Source organism: Capra hircus, chromosome 17 (assembly GCF_001704415.2).
Source record: "Capra hircus breed San Clemente chromosome 17, ASM170441v1, whole genome shotgun sequence".
Classification (NCBI taxonomy): domain Eukaryota; kingdom Metazoa; phylum Chordata; class Mammalia; order Artiodactyla; family Bovidae; genus Capra; species Capra hircus.
In genome coordinates this window covers 46,687,110-46,712,634 of record NC_030824.1, presented here as the reverse complement: position 1 = coordinate 46,712,634, position 25,525 = coordinate 46,687,110, and the positions used below count along the sequence as shown (strand labels likewise).

General features: G+C 35.1%; 1 pseudogene; it reads left to right on the top strand.

Moving 5' to 3' along the window:
* Positions 9,674–11,416, top strand: LOC102177361 (annotated as a pseudogene).

Genomic DNA, 25,525 nt, shown 5'->3' with positions numbered 1-25,525 from the left:
AAGGTCTCTTATGCATACTGGATAATTAGTAATCTCATTATGACTTTGTGTTTGAGTTTTGGAGGGATTGTATGTACTATCATGGATATTGGAATCTAGATTCCAGTCATAGTTCTGCCATTTTTGGTCTGGGTTTACCATATGAAAGTTTTGTTTAGTTTCAATGCTTTTTATTCTTTCTTTATAATGTGAGGCTAGTGGTGCCTAGATCTGAGAGCTACTATGGGAATTAAACAAGAGAAGGTACAGAAAAATATACCTGGGAGATAAGTATTCCGTAAACTGTAGTTAGAGTTACTATTTTAAATTTGAGGAGAGATCAGTATTAGTTTATTGGTGAGTATATATTATTTTGCTTAGAAAATCTGTTCCAGAACACTGTTATTACTATTATTACCTTAAAACAACAACAGCAAAAAAACATGATTATTTTGCCAGCAAAATGGATTATTCATTCCTCTATCAGAGGAATGAATGGCAATTTAGGACAACCAACCCATAGCAAAAGCCAGTGGCAAGTCTAATAAGCAAAGAACAGGATTGCTACTTCGTAAAGGAAAAAAGAAATTCGGAGAGGTTGTTTGGAACCAAGGTTAACTTAATAGGGTTCAGGATGGTGTGGTGTTTCCCATTGGCTGGGCTGGATACTGAGCAAGGAGAATTCTTTCTATGAGGGTCTATAATTAATGCTTCCTCTTGAGGTCTGTCACTGACTTGGAATGGTAGTGCCTGAGGGCTTCCCTTCTGACCGCCTGACTCCATTTTAAGTGAAATTCCCTTTATACTGTTTTACACATATGTATAGTAAAACATAGTCAACATAAAACTCTACTGAGGATATTATTTTTTTCATATAATTATATGAGTGAAATTGTAAATATTTGGGATATTAATTTATATCATGTCTATTAGAATTACACTATATTCATGACCCAGATAATCATGATGATGTGATCACTAATCTAGAGCCAGATATCCTGGAATGTGAAGTCAAGTGGGCTTTAGAAAGCATCACTATGAACAAAGCTAGTGGAGGTGATGGAATTCCAGTTGAGCTGTTTCAAATACTGAAAGATAATGCTGTGAAAGTGCTGCACTCAATATGCCAGCAAGTTTGGAAAACTCAGCAGTGGCCGCAGGACTGGAAAAGGTCAGGTTTCATTCCAATCCCAAAGAAAGGCAATGCCAAAGAATGCTCAAACTACTGCACAATTGCACTCATCTCACATGCTAGTAAAGTAATGCTCAAAATTCTCCAAGCCAGGCTTCAGCAATATGTGAACTGCAAACTCCCTGATGTTCAAGCGGGTTTTAGCAAAGGCAGAGGAACCAGAGATCAAATTGCCAACATCTGCTGGATCATGGAAAAAGCAAGAGAGTTCCAGAAAAACATCTATTTCTGCTTTATTGACTATGCCAAAGCCTTTGACTGTGTGGATCACAATAAACTGTGGAAAATTCTGAAAGAGATGGGAATACCACACCACCTAATTGCCTCTTGAGAAATCTGTATACAGGTCAGGAAGCAACAGTTAGAACTGGACATGGAACAACAGACTGTTTCCAAATAGGAAAAGGAGTACGTCAAGGCTGTATACTGTCACCCTGCTTATTTAACTTATATGCAGAGTACATCATGAGAAATGCTAGGTTGGAAGAAACACAAACTGGAATCAAGATTGCTGGGAGAAATATCAATAACCTCAGATGTGCAGATGACACCACCCTTATGGCAGAAAGTGAAGAGGAGCTAAAAGACCTCTTGATGAAAGTGAAAGAGGAAGAGTGAAAAAGTTGGCTTAAAGCTCAACATTCAGAAAACGAAGATCGTGGCATCTGGTCCCATCACTTCATGGGAAATAGATGGGGAAATAGTAGAAACAGTGTCAGACTTTATTTTTGGGGGCTCCAAAATCAGTGCAGATGGTGACTGCAGCCATGAAATTAAAAGACGCTTACTCCTTGGAAGAAAAGTTATGACCAATCTAGATAATATATTCAGAAGCAGAGACATTACCTTGCCGACTAATGTCCGTCTAGTCAAGGCTATGGTTTTTCCTGTGGTCATGTATGGATGTGAGAGTTGGACTGTGAATAAGGCTGAGCACTGAAGAATTAATGCTTTTGAACCGTGGTGTTGGAGAAGCCTCTTGAGAGTCCCTTGGACTGCAAGGAGATCCAACCAGTCCATTCTGAAGATCAGTCCTGGGATTTCTTTGGAAGAAATGATGCTAAAGCTGAAGCTCCAGTACTTTAGCCACCTCATGCGAAGAGTTGACTCATTGGAAAAGACTTTGATGCTGGGAGGGATTAGGGGCAGGAGGAGAAGGGGACGACCAAGAATGAGATGGCTGGATGGCATCACGGACTCAATGGACATGAGTCTGAGTGAACTGCCGGAGTTGGTGATGGACAGGGAGGCCTGGCGTGCTGCGATTCGTGGGGTCGCAAAGAGTCGGACACGACTGAGCGACTGAACTGAACTGAACTGAACTGAACTGAATACAATAAAATGGTAATTATGTAAGAGAACGAATGTGTTAAAAGTTTATTTTGGTGATCATTTTCCACTATGTAAATGAATCAAATGCTCACATCATATACCTCAAAGTTACATATGTTATATGTCAATGATATATCTAATAATGGGGAAAAATTAGGGAACAGTCCTATATAATGTTTGTCTCTATAATAATTTCTAGAAATGTTTTTTAAAAAGAAAGACACAGAGGCAGAGATTTGTGTGATGTGTTTACCAGAGTGCTTGGGGCCACGAGAACAAAGAAGGAACCTCCTTTGGAGACATCATGGGAAGTATAGTCCTTCTGATACCTGATTTTGGACCTCTGGCCTCTAGCAATGAGAATAATTTTTTAAATATTTAAGCCAAAAAAAAAATACTAACATTTCTAAATAGTTAAAATTCTGCATTTCTGGAGACTCACTTGTCTCTAGAATGTGAGCATATGACTGACATTTTTACTGATTAGATGCTTCCTTATTCAACTTGGATACAGAAATGAGCAACACCTGGTGGCTGGTATATACTTGTTTTAAGAAGCACACAGCTTTCTTATCCATTTGTCTGCTGATAGACATCTAGGTTGTTTCCATGTCCTGGCGATTATAAACAGTGCTACGATGAACATTGGGGTACACGTGTCTCTTTCAATTCTGGTTTCCTCAGTGTGTGTGCCCAGCAGTGAGATTGCTGCGTCATATGGCAGTTCTATTTCCAGTTTTTTAAGGAATCTCCACACTGTTCTCCATAGTGGCTGTACTAGTTTGCATTCCCACCAACAGTGTAAGAGAATTGCCTTTTCTCCACACCCTCTCCGGCATTTACTGCTTGTAGACTTTTGGATAGCCGCCATTCTGGCTGGCGTGGAATGGTACCTCATTGTGGCCATCAGCAGACGAATGGATAAGAAAGCTGTGGTACATATACACAATGGAGTATTACTCAGCCATTAAAAAGAATACATTTGAATCAGTTCTAATGAGGTGGGTGAAACTGGAGCCTATTATACAGAGTGAAGTAAGCCAGAAAGAAAAACACCAATACAGTATACTAACACATATATATGGAATTTAGAAAGATGGTAACAATAACCCTGTATGCGAGACAGCAAAAGAGACACAGATGTATAGAACAGTCTTTTAGACTCTGTGGGAGAGGGTGAGGGTGGGATGATTTGGGAGAATGGCATTGAAACATGTATAATATCATATGTGAAACGAATTTGCCAGTCAGGTTTAATTCATGATACAGGATGCTCAGGGCTGGTGCACTGGGAAGACCCAGAGGGATGGTATGGGGAGGGAGGTAGGAGGAGGGTTTAGGATGAGGTACACCCGTGGCAGATTCATGTTGATGTATGGCAAAACCAAAACAATATTGTAAAGTAATTAGCCTCCAATTAAAATTAATAAATTTATATTAAAAAACAAAATCAAACAAACAAAAAAGAACTGGAACAGAAATCTAGGGATTTTCAGGCAAAGACAAACAAGAAAACTTTCTATATGAAATAAAAAAAGCAAAACCTTAAAAAAATAAAAATAAAAGTTAATTCCAACAGAAAAAAAGACGAAGAAGAAGAAGCACACAGGGTTTTCTGTTATTCAAGGGCAGCTGTGTGACACTTCCAAGGGACAGAAGCCCTGAGAGTCATGCGTGTAGAGCGATGGATGACACAGACATTATTGTCTGAGCGGGAGTAGTCCTACACTGTGCTTAGTTGTTTTCTAGATTCCGTGCATCTGATTTCTTTGTGCCAAGCTGTGAAGTATCCAGGATTGACTCTCAAGCACTCCTGAAAATGCTCTGAGATGTCTAAAATTCTTTGAGAAATCCCCCTCTGCTTAAATAAACTGGAATGGAATCTGTAAGAATATTTGCAGATACATAGACTTGTTCCTCCTTTCTTGATTTATCTAATTAGGTAGTGACCATTGACACCCTGCTCTGAAAAATGGGTTTTTAGCACACTTATACTGGAGAAGGCAATGGCACCCTACTCCAGTACTTTTGCCTGGAAAATCCCACGGATGGAGGAGCCTGGTGGGCTGCAGTACATGGGGTTGCACAGAGTCGGACACGACTGAGCGACTTCACTTTCACTTTTCACTTTCATGCATTGGAGAAGGAAATGGCAACCCACTCCAGTGTTCTTGCCTGGAGAATCCCAGGGACGGGGGAGCCTCGTTGGCTGCCATCTATGGGGTCGCACAGAGTCGGACACGACTGAAGCGACTTAGCAGCAGCAGCAGCACACTTATACAATCTCCCAACTTTTTTCCTTTTACAAACTTTTCAGAAAGGCATGGTTCTTTTTTGGTTAGTCTTATATTTGTTAACTGTAGAACTTTCCCCTTAACGCATTACTCAGGAGTGGTATGTACTTATTCAGTTTCTTTCAATATAACCTTTTACTCTAGAAATATCTCATTCACTGACATTATATTCTGCTCTAGCCTTAATGTAAGAACACTGCTATTATTCTGTAAAGATTAAAGATTCTAAAGATTAAAATCCAAACACTCAGCTTTTTAATTTATAATTTGTTGATTATTGGATGTTGTGGAAACAAGTATTGTGAATGGACTTGCAGAAAGAAGAAAACATCTGTATCTCAGAGGAAAAGAACAGACTTTTGGACTCAGTGGGAGAAGGAGAGGTGAGGATGATTTGAGAGAATAATATTGAAACATGTACATTACCATATTTAAAATAGATGACAAGCGTAAGTTTGATGTGTGACTCACAGCACCCAAAGCCAGTGCTATGTGGCAACCTAGAGGGATAGGGTGAGGAGGGAGGCGTGTAGGGGTTTCAGGATGGGCTGACACATGTATACCTATGGCTGATTCATGTTGGTGTATGGGAAAAGCAATCATAATACTGTAAAGTAATTATCCCCCAATTGAAACAAATTTTTAAAAAGATATTAAGGAAAGGGGAAAATGTTATTTTATGAAATCAAATTTGTAGCATTTAGTAGTATTCCAAGAAAATAAACAATAGATTTCATTTTTTTTATCATATCACTTGCTCAAAATGTTTCTTTTTCTCAATTTGATTCACATTTAAATTGTACCTTTTCAGTAATGTTTTGTTTTTTCACAGAGTCTATGTCATCCCTATTTCTTGGATTAAAAAAAATACAATTATTTTCTTTGGAAAGATGCAGAGGAAATAAATACTCTCAAAATTTCATGTCTCAAATCATTTCTCTGCCTCATCTTGTTAATATTTAGTTACTTTAAAAATATGTATACAGATGCATTCCTTAATAATTTTATATCATTTAATCAGAGTTCCTGTGGAGATTCTATGCCACATCAATTCTTATTCATTTTAAATAATCAGTCTTTTTTGGTTATTATCTTAGTGAACTTTTTTTTGATCTTTGGCTTTCTCAAAGCCTGTTTATACATATCAACATATTGTAACCCTTTTCACTCTTCTGCTCACTTGTGTCTTTCAATTTGAAGACCACTGATTATTCCTGCCTTTGATAACCCTTTTCTGAGGCATTTATTTCCCTCTTCCATTATTGCTCTGATAATCTCAAACTCCTTTCACATGAAAATTGAAACCCCTATATTCATTGGCCCTGTAGCAACTATTTTTTTTCTATTTACATATATGTGTATATTTGAGGAGTGTTAATAGCAGTTAGTAACTGCTAGTAACTTTTTCTTCCAGTTCTTTTTCTCTCTAAAAAATGTTTTAATACATATAAGCATTCCATTTTATTGGATCACTTTAAAAATATTAACCTCTTTTTGACTAAAAGTTAATTTTTTCAAAAGTTAACTCCTTAATATGTCAAGGTTATTGATTTAGTTTTTAAAATTCGCTTCTTAAAATATATTATCTCACTAAATTACCTACTTCTTTTCAACAATTTTCTAAATTATTTTTCTTGAAATTTCACTTTAGATAATATTGATTTTCCTTTGAAATCTGTTAATTTCTGGATGACAGTCCTTGTTTATAGATAACTGAGGTGAATTTTGTTTGCCACTAGGCAGGCATGTTTCCCTAGAAGGATGCTTACCATAGTTTTTTTTTTTTTTTTTTTTTTTTAATTTGTTTCTGGTGACTGTTGGTTATAGTTACAGGTAGTGGGTTGGATGATGGGGTAGGTTGACAGCACATGGGCACGTCTACCTCTGTTATCCAGCATATCCAATCCAACCTCAAAAACTGTTCTTTCTTCACAACATCCTTTACCATAAACATGCACTGGATAATTATACTTTAAATAGAGAGGTATAATTATTTTTCAAAGAACAAAACACACACACACACATATGTAGTGTAATGTGATGGGGAATATGTAATGTGACAGGGAAGCCTGGCGTGATGCAGTCCATGGGGTCAGAAGGAGTCAGGCACAACTTAGCGACTGAATAACAACATATAATGTGATAGCGTATTTATATTTACTTCCTAAGCATTTTATTTCATACACTACTAACTTTATCTAGAAATTTCTTTTCTAAAAATCTCCAATAAATTCCAAACAAAGTAAATGAAGCTCACAATTGTTGAAAGTTTAATTACATACAGGCAATTTTATACTAACAACCACTTCTTGATATTTATTTATTCATTCATTTACCTTTTCATTTATTCTACTAAATTAATATTCATTTTCTGTACTTAGTACTGAAATGAGTTTTAAGGGGTTGAGGATTGATATTCCTTTAAGTGAGGGAGATTCTGTGTAAATGTTCTGAAAACACATGGACCAATATAAAATATGACAGATTTTTTTAAAAAGTGATCCTAATGTGAGTGATATAGTGAGGGTTGTTCCTGATTGTCAGAAGACACTGGGAACTATTGGGATCCTTATAAGCATTTTGTAACATCGATGTTATAATGTTAGACATCTTGTCTGATTTATGTTGTGCTTTGTGTGTACTCAGTCATGTCCACCTCATTGAGACCCCGTGGACTGTAGCCCACCAGGCTCCTCTGTAAAATCCATGGAATTTCACAGGCAAGAATGTTGTAGTGGGTTAACATTCCCTTCTCCAGGGGACCTTCCTGACCTAGAGATCGAACCCACATCACCTGTGTCTCCTATGTTGCAGACAGATTCTTCACCCTTTGAGCCACAGGGGAAGCCCAATAGTAGGTTCTATTTTAAGCTTTGAATAGCTATTAACATTTAGAATTTACAGATAGATAATAGATAAAATAATCTAGTCTGATTATCCTTGACCTTCATACACAGATCACTTTATATGCAAAGGCTGTGCTTCTTCAGCATTATGGTTATCTGTTGTAAGAGCCATTTTCTTCATCACTGTCCTATAAGATGTAAAGGTAATTAGTGGGGGAACCTGATTTCTTTTATCAAAATTGTCTCTTAGTAAGTTGCTTCTTAATTAGAGATTTGTTTCATTTAGGTGAATGTGTGGCAATTAAGCAAAACAAACCAATATTTAGGCTCATATTTCCCTATCAAAAACTATAAAAAATTCATAGTATACTTGAATAACTCAATTGTATACAAATCCACAATATAATTAAGTTACTGTATGTTCTACCACAGAAAGATTTTCTTAAATTGAAGTACAGCTGATTTTTGACATTACATTAGTTTCAAGTGTACATCAAAGTGATTCAGTTATTTTCTTCAGATTATATTCCATTATAGGTTATTTCAAGATATTTAATGTAGTTTCCTGTGCTGTATTGTAAATTCTTGTTGCTTATATAGTAGTTTATATATATTAATATCATACTCCTAATTCATTCCCCCCTTCTTCTCTCTCTTCTTTGGTAACCATAAGTTTGTTTTCTATGTCTATGAGTCTGTTTTGTCTACAGATTCATTTGTGTTATTTTTTAGATTCCACATATAAGTAATATCATAGAGTATTTGTCTTTCTCTACTTGACTTATTTCACTAAGCATTATATTCTAAGTCCATCCATTCTGTTGCAGATAATAATATTTCATTCTTTTTATGGCTGAGTAATATTCGATTTCACACTTTTAAGCCATTTATTTATTGATGGCTACTTGATTATTGCCATTTCTTGGCTATCGTAAATAGTGCTGCACTACACTTGGGATGCAAGTATCCTTTTGAATTAGGCTTCTGTTTTTTTTCTTTTTTTTCTGGATATATAACCAGGAATGAGATTGCTGGATCATATAGTGGCTCCATTTTTAACTTTTTAAGGAACCTCCAAACTGTTTTCCTTACTCTCCTGACAACAGTGTTAGTTCTCTTTTCTCAAGACTCTCCCTAGTATTTATTATTTGTAGACTTTTTGATGATAGCTACTCTGAATACTGTGGAATGATGCCTCATTATGGTTTAGATATGCATTTCTGTAATAACTAGTGATACTGAGCATCTCTTCTTGTGCTTGTTAGCCATCTACATGTCCTTTTTGGAAAAATGTCTATTTATGTCTTCTGTCCATTTTTGATTAGTTTAGGTTTTTTTATTTTGATATTTAATTGATTTCACTGTTTATATATTACAGATATTAACCCCTTGTCTGTCACATCATTTGCAAATATTTTCTCCTGTGATTTAGTTTGTCAAAAATTATAGATTTTAAGTGTTCTTTATGTAGCTATGTTTTCTTAATCCCTAACCAGTGGTTGGTACTGATTATCTTATCTATCTTGTAACAAAGATTATGTGAGGAAACTTTGTAAATTGTAATGTTTGCATCAAGTTGGTAGTGTTTAGAAACTGGTTTTTTCCTCATGTTCAATAGCTAAAGAAGTGATCTCGATATTTTCCAGTTGATTCTAAACACATAAACAAGGAGTATGTTTTTGACAAAATAAATAAAGCTTTTAAAAATAGTATATACATTTCTATGAAGTTTATCTTATAAGATATCTGGTGTTTTAAAAAAACTGATATTTATGCTGTTTGATTAGCATTGTAGTTCATGTGTAAGATGGGAAAATATAATTGATGATTTAATTCAGAACTTTGGGTTTAAATGAGTGGATTTCTTGAATAGAGTTAGCAATCTGCAGTTTCATTTCTTTATATTACCTTATTTTGTCTTGCACACTTTTTAATTTATAGTAAAATGAGAAGCCAAGAAAGAATAATAGGGACATTATGTTGAATAAAAATAAAGGCAAGGTAAATTTTAGAACAAAATAAATATGGATATGGGTGATACTGAAACAGAGTTCACCATAAAGGTTATGTCATGATATGTTATTCAAACTTATGAGTTTCCTGTTCCTATACAAATAATTTTTGCTTTCACATAGATAATTAAAATGGATTCTCTTTTTTGTGTGAGTTTCCTTTTACCTTGATTCCAAATTAGTTCCCTTAGAGGGATGGCTCATTTTTCTAAGACAAAACAGAATTCACTGTCTTTCTTTTTCCTCTTTGGAGTAGGCTGAAATTTTTTAATTCCCTTTTAGTTTAGCCACTACTAATTTCACCTATGATAGCTTTAAAATATGCAAAACATTGGAAAGATTCATTAAGAATAAAGAAGTTTGTAATTAGATAAAGTAAAATATTGACTCTGGAAAATATATACAAATACATATAATATTTAATTAAGGTGATTTTTATTCACCTTTAATAAATATCATCATGTGAGCACTCAAGTTTGAACATAAAATCTTCAAACATTTGTTTTACTCAAAATTGTGACTTGTGTTTTACTTATTGGACTAATTAGTTCTGTTAACTTTATAAAATTCTTTTAGATAATACTCTTGGCCTATACTATTGAGGAAATTATCTGTGCTAACTTAATTTGGGGAGGGACACTGGCTGTCTGTAAGGCTAGGATTTTGAGAAGGGGCTTCCTGCGCCCCCACATTGCTGACATGGCTGACAATTTGAAAGTTATCCTGTCAGTTCCAGCTTTCAGTGTGATCAGTGGTGGTTCTCATACTGGAAACAAGTTGGCCACACAGGAGTTTCTGATCCTCTCCTTTGGTGGAACAAACTTCAGGGAAGCCACGTGCATTGGAGCTGAGGTTTACCACAACCTGAAGAATATCAACAAAAAGAAATATGGGAAAGATGCCGCCAATGTGGGAGGTGAAGGCAAATTTGTTCCCGGGGAATAAAGAAGCCCTAGAATTGCTGAAGAATGAGATCAGGACAGCTGGTATACCCATGAGGTTGTCATTGGCACGGACTTGACTGCCTCTCAGTTCTTCAGGTCAGGGAAGTATGACCTGGATGTCAAGTCTCCCAGTGGTCTCAGCAGGTACACCCACCTGACCACTTGTCAGACCCTTATAAGTCCTTCATCAAGAACTACCCAGTAGTGTCTATCAAAGACCTTTTTAACCAAAATAATTGGGAAAATTGGCAGACGTTCGCTGCTAGGACAGGAATCCAGGTGGTGGGGAATGATCTCTCAGTGACCAGCCTGAAGCAGATTTCCAAGGCTGTGGTTGAAAAATCATGCAACTGCCTCCTGCTCAAAGTGTACCAGATCGGCTCATAGCCATGTCTCTTTGGGGTGTGCCAGGCGGCCCAGTGCAATAGGTGGGGTGTCATGGTATCTCATAACTCTGGGGAAACTGAAGGTGTCTTCATTGCCAACCTCGTGGTAGAGACGAGCACTGGGCAGATCAAGACTGATATACCTTGCCTATCCTAGTGCTTGACAACCAGATCCTCATAACTGCTGAAGAGCTGGGCAGCAAGGTTAAATTTGCTAGCAAGAGCTTCAGAGAAGCCAAATTATATTGGGGCAGGGGAGCACGTAAGTCTTTCTGTCACTAGTTGACTGGTTCAAAGGTTGTTCTTGATGTTTGCATAGATAGTTCAAGGTCTCCCTTGATACTTGCAGGGGCTTCTGAAGTTAACTCCTTCTATTATTACTCTATTGTTCTCTCACTGCATCCTTAGAACTGCTCCAGAAGCCAAGTTGACCATCTGAAACCCTGCTGGAAACTTTAGTTCTGTAATCATGTCATTGACCCAAATCATTGTTTTGCTCATCTCTCTTCCCACCAACTATTTGGAGTCATGAGTATCTGTAGTATAATTTCTGAGGTGTCCACAGGCAATACCATACTTAGTGGTTTTATGTGTAAAATAAAAAGGCCTCAGTGACCAGTAAAAAGAAATTAATGTATCAGAAAGAACAATTAATTAATAAAAGTTAACATATGAGGAAAAATTTATATCCCTTTATTTTACTCTTATAACATTATAATATATTCTTTTTGGTGAGCAAAGAAACATTCAAATTAACCACTTTTTACAAAGTATTGAGAAAAGTTTAATTATGTTTGAGATATAATGATTTGCATGCACCACTGTGAGATCTTAATTTTTGTTCTTTTTATTTTTCATTGTGAGTCATAACATACAGTAATGTATATCAAAGAGTAAGAAGTACAACTTAAGGATTTTCTTACAAATGCATGTGTAATCACAAATAGATTAAGAACAGGCCTTTTCCAGCCATCAAGAAGTCCCTTGCATGCCTCTTCCAATCCCCAATCCCTGTTTCTTTCCCTAAAATAAACATTATCCTGAACTCTAACACAATGCAATAGTTTTGGCTGCTTTGTACTTTATCTTCCTAGAGTTATATAGCATGTACTCATTTGGATCTGACTTCAGTTACTTGACATAATGTTTGTGTGACCCATCCCCACTTTTGAGTGGTTTTATTTACTTTAGTTCATTTATTTTCATGGCTATATAATGTCTCATTTATTATATTCCCAAATTTACATATCCCTTGCTTATGGACTTTCAGGTTATTCTGAGTTTAGGCTATTATGGAGAAAGTTGTAAAATGTTAAAAAAAATCTTGACTGTAAAGCAATGATGGGTGTGCATATATTTCTCTTGTGTTAGGATTTAATTAATTAATTAAGCTCTATTGCTAACTCAGATACAAATCTTAGGATTCCAGGAATGTCAAGAGTAGAGAGGTTCTGTACACTGAGTTAGAACTTGGAAAATATATTCCCCAGGAATCAAAATGAACAGAGTAAAAGTATAACCCTTAAAGGGATTGTCATCCAGCTTTGAAACACCTCCATCCCTAAAATTAGCTTAATAAAATTAATTGATCAAAATCAATTACAAAATTATTAGCACAAGCATAGCTGACCAAACAACTCAGAAAACAACAACAACAAAAAATGTTCTGCCCTTAGTCTTCCTTGTGCCTAAAGCTTTGTTATAATGAAAGGAATAACCATAGTAGCAGGCTTGGTAAATACACCTGGGCCCAACAGGAACTGCCTCTCACTGAATCTGTAATAGACACTGTGACTGCTGAATGCTCAACAGAGTAGCAGTAGAGACTTCAGTGAAGCCTTTGGTAAGGCACCATCCTTTGAGCAGCTCAGTTAGCCACCCAGGGCTAGATTGATTACACTGGATCCTTTCCATCCTCAAAGGGTAAATAATTTATCCTCATGCTGGATTGATACATATTCTGGGTGACCAAGGAGACTTTAAATTTCCCCTCAGCTTAACAGATTTAGACAAGTTTCTTCTAACGACAGACCCCTGACCTGCCTTTTCTTAGAGCATTTACTTCAGAAAACTTTCTGGACTATAAATTCTTGTTCTGTTCCTTTGAAATGTATGTAAATCTGCTTCTAACTTCTTGTCAGTTTTATAGCTCAGGAAATGTCTTTCTCAAGGACCTGGGAACCATCTCTTTGAAATGTAAACATCAAAGGAGATAACACCCCAATTTCCTAGTCTCTGAAGGGAGGGTGGGAGCCTAACTTCATGAGGCAACACTTAACAAACATAAATAGCCTAATTAAAGAGAAAAAAGATTAGCAAACTCAGGAAAAATTCCATGTGCTGGACACATACCTTAGATCAACCCTACCTACAAAATCTTCCAATACTTTTCCACTAGCTCATCCCAATACTTATAATTTTCCCCATCTTTTATATCAGTGGAGATGAATTCAGTCTTTCTCTTTATTGGAATAGTCTTGAAAAAGGTCTTTGGGTGCCTGATAAACTTTCTCTGGTGGAAGTTTTGCTTTGACAAGGGTGTGGCTTTTCCTTGTCTGTCTGCGCTGTCTTGGTCAGAAAATCTACTCCCGGGCTAACAAATTGATTTATTATAATGGGATTATGAAAATACCTTTAGAAAGGCAATCAAAACTATGGAGAAGATGGTGCAATAATTAGCAAAATGTCCATGAAAGTCTTTGACCCTAATACTCTCAATATTCCCTATAGATAGAATACCTTTGTCTGAGTACCCTCTCACCATTGATCTTAGTGATGCAGTTGATTTATTTTCGCTTCATTGAGCAACTTCTGGCCTCCACATTAGAGGTCCTGATTCTGAGGAGAGGGGTATATTTACACTAGAACATATGAAGGATTTCACTAAACTTAAATTTATTGACTCAATTAAGTTACACTGGGGCTTCCCTGGTGGCTCAGTGGTAAAGAACCTGGCTGCCAGCGCAGGAGACCTGGGTTTGATCCTTGGGTTGAGAAGATCCTCTGGAAATGGATTGGCAACCCACGCCAGCATTCTTGCCCGGGAAATCCCACGGATAGGGTAGCCTGAGATGTATAGTCTATGGGGTCACAAAAGAGTTGGACCCAACTTAGTGACTAAGTGACAGCAACAAGAAGTTTTACACTGAGTCCCTCAGGCCAGCAAAACAAGGAACAGAAATGGAGTTACTATGCTGGGAGGGATAACTGATCACAGTTTTCATGAGGAGATCAGGTGGCTGCTGTGTGTTGGGACAGGGAAACTATGTCTGGAGCTAAAGAGATTTCCTATGGTACCTCTTAATGCTTTTATTGAGTTAAAACCTTACATGCCAATTGCAGGAAGTGCAATCTGACAAAGACATGGTAATCAAAGGATCAAAACTCTCAGGCGAGGGAAGGTATGATTTATTTCATGGGAAAAGCATTCTTGGCCAGCTGAAGTGCTAACTCAAGTTGAGGGAAATCTAGTATGCGAAGGAGAAGAGGAATATAAAGGGTATGAGCTGTGGGTAGCCTCAGGACCAATTACAGAGGTAGGGCTCCTTATTCACCATTGTCTTGTAATTTGTTTGTTTGTTTGCTTGTTTAATTGTAACCAACCTTTAAGAAGCAGTGACATTAATACAACTGTTCATTTACTGTAGGGCTTGAGGAAGACCTGAACAATATAAAGTGAAGACATTTATTGCCATGCCCTTCCCAATACTGCAAGCAGTTCCCTATATCATGGCTAGCCTCCAAAGTTTCCAAGTGTGAATCTCTGCCTCCTGGGTCAATAGGACATTTTCTAGAAGCACAGAAGGCTGTTCTCTGTGCTCTCCTAGTGCTGGGAATGATCAGGGGATTCAGATCACTCTGGGAGTTGATGGCTAAATATATACCTCCCTTCCTCTCAAGTGAGAGAATTTGAAGTTGTGATCTTATACCACTTTTTAGAATTTCCCTAGAGGATTAAATTCCATTAGCCCAGCATGATAGCTGATAGAAATGCACATTTGATGGCTGCCTTTTCTTCCCTATGGTTTTCTCACATTTCCACGAGTGACATTTGTACTCCAAAATAATTATTTGCAGGCCAGTTTTCTAAATCTGACTATCTGCTTCTAGGAGAGGAACAAAATCATACATACACAATATGATCTCTGATCATTGACTATGTAAGAAGGGGTTAATTTCTAAATCCCCATGTTAAACACAATGGTAGTCATTGGTATAATTTTTTTAAAATCCTGAATGATATTTCTAGATCAAATTGAATTTTCTTATCTATTTTAATTCATGAATATATATATGTGTATGTGTATATATATAATGAATGAGTTTAAATTGTACAGATATTATTTCTTACATAAACAAAATTTTTAATAGCATAAGGTTATCTTGATTACTTCCTTTACTTTAGTTGCCGAGAAATTTCTCAAATTTCATTTCTTAAAAATAAGTATTCACAAAGTAGTTAAGTCTTTGGTCAACTGTATAGCATCAAAAGTATTTCTTTGGATTAAGTTAAAAGAAATTAAAAAATTTAGAATTATGGCTTGTTTTCTAGGTGATGCAAGCTAGAATTTGTAGTTCAAATATGAATAAATAGAACAATTGGTTATGTAATCCACTTTAATGATTAAGAAAGTTCAAAAGAATGCATCGACTATTTTTTCTAGTGTTTATATTTTATGAATGTAAACTTTGGACCCATCGTTATAACTGTTGCTATGTTAAAAAATGATACAAAGGCAATACATACCCCGTATTAAAACTATTAATATCATAATTTTGATTGACAAACTGAATAAAATATGTGTGTATCTCTGCACGTACATTCCATTACTTTTACTACCCAGATAAAAAAGCATTTCCCAATAAAAAAATAAATTCACAACTACATTATGTCTTGGGAAGGTTTAGATATTGACTAGCCCTGGTGGCTCAGTGGTGAAGAATCCACCTGCCAATGCAGGAGACTTGGGTTTGATCCCTCAGTCAAGAAGATCCCATGGAGAAGGAAATGACAACCCACTCCAGTGTTCTTGCCTGGGAAATCCCATGGACAGAGGAATCTGACTGTCTAAAGTCCATAGGGTCGCAAGACTTAGACATGACTGAGCAATTAAACAACTACAACAATGCCATCCTGGGATATATATTTAACACAGTGAACTAGTTTTTTCATCACTCTTACTCTAATAAAAGTTCCCCAAATTAAATATTTCTAATCCCATGGACGGAGGAGCCTGATAGGCTACAGTCTATGGGGTCGCAAAGAGTCAGACACGACTGAGCAACTTAAAAGAAAGAAGAAAGAAAGAAATGTCTAATAGTGGGGATATGCCTGTTAATATAATGGATGTAATGAATATTTATTATAGGTCTAAATAATTATACTATCCAAGAAATGCTATCCTAGAGAAAAAAAAAAAAAAACCAATGTTATTCATTTTATAGAAACAGATATATTAAAAAGTATTAGGAATGTAGGTTTCTTAAATATTAGTATGATCTCTGACAAGTTCAAGAGACAAATGGATAACTCTGTCTTGGCCCATAGGTACTTTTTTCCCCATGACCTTTAGAGACCTATTTGATTATTAGCATAACATTTTCTCACCTCGTAGGACCCTGTGTGCTGCAATAGCCTCATTTACATTTGGTTTACTCACTCAGCAGTACTGCAGAACTTGTTTCAAAGAAGGAAACAAGCTGTATATGGACAGGAAAATAAATCAATTGCTTACGATTTACATTTTTTAATATCTTAATTTTCATTCCTGTCAGCATTCGTCTGGAACTTAACTCTATTCCTTTATTAATTGTTTATGTTGGCCTATGTTTCCCCTCTTATTTGTATTCCTTTTTTTTCTAAATAGTGGTAAAGCCTGCAATCTCTTTTATCTTGTTTGTGCTGTGCTATGCTCAGTCGCTTCAGTCCTGTCTGACTGTCTGACTCTGACTCTCTGACTCCATGGACTGTAGCCCACCAGACTCCTCTGTCCATGGCATTCTCAGGCAGGAACACCGGAATGGGTTGCCATGCCCTCCTCCAGGGGATCTTCCTGACCCAGAGATGAAACCCACTTCTGTGTCTTCTGCATTGCAGGCTGATTCTTTACTGCTGAGCCACCAAGGAAGCCCTTTTATCTTGTTTCTTTGTTTTAGTCTTTTTTTTTACATCATAAAAATATTTACCCTTCCTAACTATCTACCTATAAACAGCCTAATTCATGTGAATTATTTTTGCTAACATTTTAGAATGGCAGTATGTCAGACAGGTTCATCAAGTCCCCAGAGTATGGTGTAACTGAATACTGATTATACTTGGGAAAGATCATGCAGTTTGTTTATTTGGGTCTGCAAACAGTTGAGGGTGTTGTGGAAAGTTAGAGCACTGATGTTCAAATCATTTCGAATAGCTTCAGACTGCCTCCTGGCAGTCATTTTCTGTTTTGTCCTTCACAGAAGTTTTAATTAGGTGGATCAAAGTTGGTTCTCAAATCATAAACAAGGAAAAAATGAAAAAGTCAGCATGAATTTTTACATAAGCAAGGGCAGAATGATTCAGATTAGAAAGGAAAAAAATAACTAAAAGATGCAGTTTAGGTTTAAAATAATTTTAATGTAATTGAATTAAGATATGCAAATATACTTTGAAGACTGTCTGATGAAAGTGCATCTAAAAGCAGATCCTGAATCACAGCAGGGTCGTTAGTACAATAGAAAAGTCAATGAGAAAAATAATTATAACTGTAAATCTATAGTTTATAATGAGCCTAAAGAGGTATTTCTTTCTTGTAAACAAGGCTGACATGCTTTTTAAGCTGGTGGGCAATGGCTTAGAGAAAGCTCATTAAGCTGTTTCATTTTTTTCTATGTCTCTGCCTCAGTTGGATGACAATTTAATTAAAAATATGATGATTTATGAAATCAATAGATACATATTACAAGTAAATTTATGTCTTGTAAAGTATAATTTGTATAACCAATTGGATAGATGGTGATAAATACACAGAGAATATTTAATAACCATGTCTACCTATGGAAAATTCAAGTAAAGGTTATATTTTGTGTGCTAAAAAGCAGGCAAGTATGGGGTGGTAAGATAATTACTATTCTACCTACTACAAGTGTTATATGGAACCCCCAACTTTCTGTTACTTTCTTTTGCAAAGTTGTTGCTATATGAAAGGAATTCTGATCATCATATATTTTTATAAATATTTGCAGAGGAATTTACAGTGATTTTGAATACCACAAAGGAAAAACTAATATAACATGTTTTAATAGTGTGTTGATTTCTAATACAAATCAGCATCCTAATCTTATATTGTTTTGGCCTTGTATTGGGAGGTTGCCTAAGGGATTATGGCAAATAATCTTTTCAAGCAAATTAAATTGTCATCAGAAGATCTAGTTTGCATATTTCCTTTTGAACACTTCAGTTTTCATGAGTAAAACATGAAGGTGCAATGTATAAATAATAAAACTAGAGACATGAAAACCTCAAGCCTTTCTACTTGCCTAGTGGTAGAAAATGTAAATCACTGCTGAAAATTTGTTGTCAAGTGTGTAAAATTCCAGAAAAACAACTAAAGGAACTTCTGGGGAGAAAAATTTTTTTTTATTTGTTTAATTATCATGATCTAAAATGTCAAACATTTGAAGTCTCCCTTATATTTAGTCTACCAACACATCTTTATAATTTATTAATGAACTCTAATTGATTCAAGACTGAATCATGGTGCCACCTTTTTCTTTTTGCAGTTTGTTTATTTTCTTTTACCTCACTTGAAATAATAGAGAAATAATGAAATTAAGCCTGGGGATGTACTTTTTGCAACAAAAACATAATCAGTGCATTTAGATGAGGTAAACTTATTTTCCTGACTTCAAAATTAAGATTATTTTACAAGTGGACCTAGTCATTACTACCTTAAAAACAATTGGAGCTTAGGCAGGAGAATGAATCACTAAAAAAATTATTTGGTCATTCTTTTAAAAATATTTCTGAAAAATATAACCTAGAGAAATATACTTGGAAAATAATATATATGTATGTTCTTATGTTTTTCTTTTAAAACAAGAATGCAATAAATAAAAAGACTATAGCCTTCATTACATCTTACCCAAGTAATAAAGGAAAGGGGATTACAGGGATTAAGAAGGGAGGAAAGAAGCACATGGAATATTATCCAGTATAAACCATATTAGGCCACAAAATAAATCTTAATAAATTTAAGAAGATTAAGATCACAGCATAATGGAGCTAGAAGATAACATCAGAAGGAAAACAGGGAAATTCACATATACGTGGAAAGTAAACAACACATTCTTAAACAACCAGTGAGTCAAAGAAGAAAGCACCAGGGAAACTAGAAAATATGTTGAAATATATGAAAATGAAAAGACAACATACAAAATTTATGAAAGGCAGTGAAAACAATGTTAAGAGGGAAATTTATACTTATAAATATTTACATTAAGAGAGAAGAAAGATACCAGCAACTTAAAGTTTATACCTTAAAGAAGTACAGAAAGAATAAGCCTAGTCAAATCTATCAAAGGAAGGAAATAATAAAGATTAGATCAGAGGTGACTAAGGAAGAAAACAGAAAAACAATAAAGAAAAATCAATAAAACCAAATTTTTTTTCTTTGAAAAGGCCAACAAAATTGGCAAACCTTTAGCAAGACTGGCTAAGAAAAATAGTGAGAAGACAAAAATAACTAAACTCAGAAATAAAGTGTAAATAGTATTGCTGATTTTACAGAAATATAAAGGATTGTAAGAGAGTACTGTGAATAGTTATGCTGGCAAATCGAATAACATATGAAATGACCAAATTCGAGAGGCAAACTAACTACCAGAGCTATATCATGAAAGAAACAGCAATACGATCGTGATGAAATAGAAAATCTGAAGAGACTTATCTGTGATTATTCAAGGAGATTGAAACAATAAAAACTTTTCAACAAAGAAAAGTCCAGGGCCAGATGACTTCACTGGTAAATTCTACCAAACATTTAAAGAATAATTAACACCAATTCTTTACTTATTTTGAAAAAACTGAAGAGGAGGAATCATTCTTTCATTGTATGAGGCAAGTTTCACCTTGAAACCAAAGTCAGACAAAGACGCTATAAGAAAAGAAAACTAAAAATCAATATATATGATGAATATTGATGTAAAAGCTCTCACCAAAATACAAACAAACCAAATTCAACAGTATATTAAAATCATTATACACCATGACCATGTGGGCTTTGTCCTAAGAATGAAAGGATGGTTTAATATAAGAATCAATCAATGCAATACATTTCATTACCAGAAACACAGGGAAAACAAAACACACGGTCATCTCAATTGATGCATAGTAAGCATTTGACAAAATTCAATATCCTTTGTGATTAGAAAAAGGAACACTCACCAAAATAAAAATAGAAAGAACTATTAATGCCTCAACATAATAAAGACCGTATATGACAAACCCTCAGCTACCATCATGTGTGTGTGCGTGTTCAGTTGCTCAGTCGTGTCAAATTCTTTGAGACTCCATGAACTGTAGCCCACAAGGCTCCTCTCTTCATGGAGTTATCCAGGAAGAATACTGGAGTGGGCTGCTATTTCCTGCTCCAGGAGATCTTCCCCACCCAGTGGTCAAACCCACGTCTCTTGTGTCTCCTGCATTGTCAGGCAAATTCTTTACCATTACACCACCTGGGAAGCCCCACAGCTACCATCATACCTGATAGTAGATACTGAAAGCTTTCCCTCTAAGATAAGGAACAAGAAAAGAATGCCTGATTTTACCACTTCTATTCAACACAGTACTGGACATCCTATCCAGGGCAAATAGTTAACAAAGAAAAGTGAAAGTCATCTAAGTTTGAAATAAAGAAATAAAATATGTCTGTTCACAGATGACATGAACATTTATATAGAAAATCCTAAAGATTACACAACCATTAGAACAAATAAACAAAAATGACATGACTTCTGTAGAAAACCCAGGGATTCACAGATAACCAATAATTAATATGTCACCTGCCCTAATCACTGGCAAACAGACAGTTTACATTTATCTGATGTAAAGTCTTTTGTAGTATACCAACACCCTTCCCTCCTCCAAGCTAACTGGCCTTCAAGTAAAATGAACTCAAATATTTCTATTAAAAATTTAATGTGTAAAATAATCATATTTCCCTCTCAGAGTCTTTCCTCTGTTTCCTGTTTCTATGTGGTATTTTCTGTGAAAAGAGAACTAAAATTATTTCTACAAAATTTTAATGAGAATTATTTTGGGAGAGGTTAATTATTGTCTTACTGAACAATGGTGATTTAAAACTAACAAGTCAGTATTCTAAATAGAATGATAGGCATGTACATGGACAGAATAAAGAAAATTATTTCTCTTATCAGACTTTGAACATAACTATCACATCACATTCTGCTTTAAATTATACAAATGGCAATGAAAAATGCTCAGAGTTGTAAACTTTTAGCCAATTGTTATCTTTTTCATCTTTTTATTTCCATTTTATTTGTGACTTTAAAAATAAACTCAATAGAAAGCTTACACCGTCATGTGTTGAAAGAAAATTATTTAGAAGATAACACAATTATCTTAACTTTGTGTATTAATTTAATGCAATTTCTCTGAAACTCCAAATGGATCTTTATTAACCTCAAGCAAATATTCTGAAACCCATTTGGAACAACAAACAAATGAAAATTATAAAACAATTTAAGCAGTAGAATAATGAGAGAGCTGGCAAAATGTTATTCACCAAACAATTGTATAGCTTTAATAATTATGACACTCCACATGTACAGAATAGCTAGATCAATGGAAGTAAAGAGTCATCTCCGAAAACACTGTTAGCAATTATATGCAACAAAGAAAAGATGTTTTGTTATCTTTAATATTTTTTAGAATGAATTTGTTGAGAGAAATTGATGATTTGCTTTTTCTAGTATTGGTCCTATATGTATTTTTTGACAAATATAAAAGGTTTGCCCAAAAAGTCTCCTTAGCCAGATGAATGACATTCTGAAAAGAAGTACAAGATTGTACATTGAGATTGAAGAGCAGAGGATGATGGGGAAAATATCAAAGAAAAATGTAAGCATCTACAATTAAGAGAAACATTTAGGTATGTGAGAACTAAATAAATAGAATGTTTAATGACACTACATGAGAAAAATCTCCTCAAAAAGAGGCTGCATTATGAGGAGCCAAAGCTTTATTTATACCAAAAGTACTTAAAATTCATTATTAATCAAAATGATTTTCAAACAATTGCAGAAAATTAAGTATTCTTCAGGTGGTTTAAGAAGTAAAGTAAATTTTGAAGAAAAAAATTCAAATTTTTTATGTTGCATCTTCATAAAAATAAACTCCAGAGGATCTGAAGAATTGAATGCAAAATCTAGAGATATAAAACTAGAAGAAAAAAGAAGCGAATACTTGAGGATTACTTAAAAATAACTTTTATAAGTATCAACAAATGAAAATTTAAGCTGGGGATAGTGGTAGTTGATATACCTGAAGAGCTACAAATTTTAAATTATGATATTGAAAAATGTATAAATATTAAAATTAAAGACAAATAACAAATTGAGAAACATAGTTCATATTATGTAACTCATAATATTAAATAAATAACAACAATATATAAAATGATGAGCAAAATCATTTATCTCAATATAACTTTGGCCAGAGAAAGAACAAGCACTTCATTAAAAAAAAAAAAAAGTACAAAGACATAGAGATCAGTAGACAGAATTGAATTTATGGAAATAAACCCATATACATATGTTGAATTAATTTTTAAGCAATGAACCAAGAATATACAATGAGGAAAGGATTGTCTTTTCAATAAATAGTGCTGGGAAAACTGGAGAGTCACATGCAAAAGAATAAACCTAGACCACTATCTTATACCAGATTCAAAAATTAACTCACAGTGTACCAAAGGCTCATTAAAGACTTTAATGGGCTTCTCAAGTGACTCAGTGGTAAGGAATCCACCTGCTAAGCAGGAGACTTGGGATTGATCCCTGGGTTGGGAAGATCCCTTGTAGAAGAAAATGGCAACCCACTGCAGTATTTTGCCTGGGAAATCCCATAGCCAGAAGAGCCTGGTAGGCTACAGTGCATGGACTGCAAATAGTCAGATGTGACTCAGTGACTAAGCAACAACAAAACAACAAAGACCTTAGTATAAAACCTTAAGCAATAAAACTCCCAGAAGATAACATAGGCAGCAAAATTGGTGATGATTTTTTTTTCATCTGATACCAAAACCAAAGGCAACAAAAGCAAAATTAGGAATTAGCAGATATGAACTGTTATATTTAGAATGGATAACCAATGAGGTTCTACTGTACAGCACAGGGAACTATATTAAATATCTTGATAAATCATAATGGAAAAGAATCCAAAAAAGTGTGTGTGTGTGTGTGTATATAGCAATCATTTTGCTATTTTGGAGAAATTAACATAACATTATAAATGAACTATACTTCTATAAAATGATTTTTTTAAGCAAAACTAAACAAATGGGACCATATCAAACTAGAAAGATTTATCACAACAAAGGAAATCGTCAATAAAATGAAAAAGTAACCTACTGGCTGAATGGGAAAAATATTTGCAAATCATATGTCTGATAAGGATTTACTGTCAAAAAAATAAAATAAAGAACCCATAAAATCTATTACAAATCATTAAAATAATAGGAAGAGAACTTGAATAGAAATTTTTCCAGAGAAGACACACAGAAGGCTAACATGTATGTGAAATGATACTCAAAATGAGGGAAAGCAAATGAAAATTCCTGTAGTATATCACCTTACACCTTTTTCAATTTCTATTATTAAAAATGTAAGAAATAACAAGTGTTGGAGAGGATGCTGAGAACAAGGAACACTGGGCAGTCTTAGGTGGAATGTAAATTGGTACAGCCACTACAGAAAGCAGTATCGCAGATTTAAAAAGTTTAAAAATACAGCTACCATATGAGCCAGCAATTCTACTTCTGGGAATTTATCCAAAGAAAATGAAAAACACTAACTTAAAAAGATACGTGTATTCCCCCATGTTCATTGCAACTTAAGCCATCTATAATTGAAAGAAAACTTCCATTTGGAGCCCTCCTGGATTCTTCCTTCTGTATCTTTCCATGGCTAATTTTAATGTATCTTTGCCCTGAATGAATGTAAATGTGAGTTTTTAGTTTTCCATGAGTTGAATTGTGTAAGACTAATTAGCAAATAAGAATTAATTTGTAGAACTGAGGTGTGGGGAAACTCCAAAACTTGAAGTTGTTATCAGAAATTAGAATGATCTTATATGCACTTTGTTTTAAACTTTGTAGTTGAACGCTTACTTACAGCTGGTGCTAGCATTCTTAGGCACACCTTACAGTCTAGAGGACTGTGCCCTTAACTTCAGTTTCGTTAACTCCAGGGTAGGGCCTTATTGTAATTCAGTCTTGGGTCTCACAAATAGGGAGAAGCCTGGAGTTAAAAAACTGAAGTACAGATAGGGTTAGGAAGAAGAATTTCAGTTCTCCCACTTAAGATGTTCAAGACACTGAATGATGACCACTGGACTGGATGGTGGTGAATATAAAGGAGTGTGTATGAGAGGCATCAATGCACACCTTTGCTACATCCTAGCTATGCTCCTGTTTAATAAGTTGAATTTTTCTTGCCTCTTGTTTAAAGAAAACTCATGAAAAACCTATGTGCCTCAGAACACCAAATTGTTTTTACCTCAAGGCATTTGTTTGAAATTCTGTTTTCACTCACTGTCTCAATACATTTCAGCGTCACCACTGAAGATGATCTTCCCTGATTACTGTATGAAAGACACCTTACTGTCTCTCCCCATTCCTTTATCTCATGGCTGTTTCTTCTGCCATAGCCAGCAGTATGATATATATTTATCAGTTTATTTTCTGCCTTTCTTTCTAGAAAGTAAGCTCCATACTGAAAGCACTGTCCAGCACATAAAAGGAAAAAAATAATTTCTTCTGTAAATCAATAAGCATAATACTGTGTATGTTAGTCATTCAGTCATGGCCAACTCTTCTCAACTGTGTGGATGGTAACCCACCAGGTTCCTCTGTCCATGGGATTCTCCAGGCAAGAATCCTGGAGTGGGTTGCCAGTTCCTTCTCCAGGGAATCTTCCTGACTCAAGGATCAAACCTGGGTTTCCCACGTTACAGGCAGACTTTTTACCATCTGAGCCACCAGGGAAACATACTATACTCAGCAAATTTTGCAAATCAGTCAAATAAGGGTTTTGAAACATGCTTATATGTAATTATATCTGAGGAGCAATATGGACATAACAAATAGTCAATATTGGCACATCTTAGATCTTTCAAAAATATTTCCAGATTATTACTTATGTTGAAGCTAAACTTCACATAATTCTTTAAATCTCAGAGAAAACCCAGTTTTTCCCAGGTAGTAAGATCCCTTGGGCTTTCCAATCTGTATGACAGATAACAACCAAAATCAGAACATACAAAA